Genomic DNA, 1809 nt, shown 5'->3' on the forward strand with positions numbered 1-1809 from the left:
CTAGGCCATGGTGGACAGCCCAGCCAGCGATCTTCAGCACAGATCTCTGTATGCCACTAGGCTGGACACCATAGGGATGACCTCTCTGCCTGCTCTCAATTTCCACCATTCAACTCTCCAGCCACAGTCCCCATCTCTCCACCGCACTCCCCTTCGTATTCTGACCCCTGCAAGTCTTCAGTAACACCTAGACCTGCAACCATGTCCCTGTTCCCATTTTCATTCTTATCTAGTACAGATGCCATGTCCATCCTTAGAATCACTCCCCCCATTGGTTTCCCTGCCCATATCCTCCTGTTGCATTTGCCAGCTTTGCTCATTTGTTGTGTTTTTAGATCCCTGCTTGGCCATGGCTCACAGCTCCCCTTTGAGCTCAGAAGGTCCAGCCAGCAGGGCGGCTCCTCTCTCCTGCACTCCACACACCCTGCCAGTCCCACACAGTGACGGAAAAGCCACGAAAGAGAAGCAGGAGGAGAGATCGCTGGAGTAAAAAAGGAAAAGGGGGGCCAGAAAGCCAGGGATGTGGCTTAAAGAAGGAACGAGAAAGAGGGCAGTGTTTGTGACTCAGTAATAGGGCGCTGGTCCCATATACTGAGGGTGGTGGGTTCAAACCCAGTCCCGGCCAAACTGCAACAAAAAATAACCAGGCACTGTGCCAGGCGCCTGTAGTCCCAGCTACTTGGGAGGCTGAGGCAAGAGAATTGCCTACGCCCAAGAGCTGGAGGTTGCTGTGAGCTGTGACGCCACCTCACTCTACCGATGGTGACAAAGTGAGACTCTGTCTCTAAAAAAAAAGAGAGAGAGAGAAACAAGAAAGAGTGGAAAAGTGGCTGACACAATGTGAGAGTAAAAGATAGAGCAAATTAAGAAAGGAATACAGAAAGAGAAAGAAGGGAAGAATTAGCAGAAATACAAGCTGGCTTTTCCTCAATGTATACACCCAGATGCATTAGACGGAATCACAAAAGAGCAATGGTGGTTAGACAGCCACAAACATACACTGCAATATTTAGACTTAATAAAACAATTAGGCTTATTAAAACGATTTGTTTTGCATTTGCTAAAAATGGGCTGTGCTGATCAGCGTGGGAGTTCTCCACAGCCCGTGTTCTCACTTCCATTCTCTGCACAGCACACTGGGGGCCACAGGAGGAAAGCCAGGAACAGGCCTGGCCACCATGAGCTTATCTATTTATGACTATAAATATGTAATTTTCAGAGAAATTTTTGCTTCAATAATTCAGAAGCTTCCTCTTTCTTCCATTAAATAATTAATAGCAATAAATGTTCAAATTATCTATTTAAAATTATTTTTAAATTATTCTTTCAACACTTTTGCCTAATTTGACTCAGATGTACTCATGCAATTCTGTTCGAGATTGCCAGGTCACAGGAGGACAAAATCTTGTACCAAGAAAAAAAAATCAACAGTCATACTGCTGTTTTCAACAAAAAATGCTGAGATGTGTACAGACACACAAGCACATATACATATGTATATAAAGAAAATCAATGTGCTCCATGATATCATTGATTTAAATTCTTGGTGCAAGTTCTGAATCTCTGCTCAGAACGGGTGGGACTGAAGAAGCAAAGTCTCCTTTGCTTGTTTGTTTGGCACGTGTACCTGGGCATTCACTCTAAGTGGTGTACACCAGTTTCATTATGAACTAGTGCTTAGCTTGAGGGAGTGTGGCAATCAGAGCAGTTCAAGGAATAAGTAAGGCACTATAAAAACAATGACAATTATTGTGCAATGTACAAGGATGGTTAACATATATTATTTCTTTTTTTTTTTTTTTGAGACAG

General features: G+C 43.8%; 1 protein-coding gene across 1 annotated transcript in view; it reads right to left on the reverse strand.

Moving 5' to 3' along the window:
* Positions 1-1809, reverse strand: part of RYR2 (ryanodine receptor 2) — a gene marked incomplete at its 5' end in the record, with an annotated part of 583561 nt that overhangs the window by 26954 nt on the left and 554798 nt on the right. The window lies entirely within an intron of this gene.

Source organism: Otolemur garnettii, unplaced genomic scaffold (assembly GCF_000181295.1).
Source record: "Otolemur garnettii isolate 467f Iridium unplaced genomic scaffold, OtoGar3 scaffold00165, whole genome shotgun sequence".
Taxonomy (NCBI): domain Eukaryota; kingdom Metazoa; phylum Chordata; class Mammalia; order Primates; family Galagidae; genus Otolemur; species Otolemur garnettii.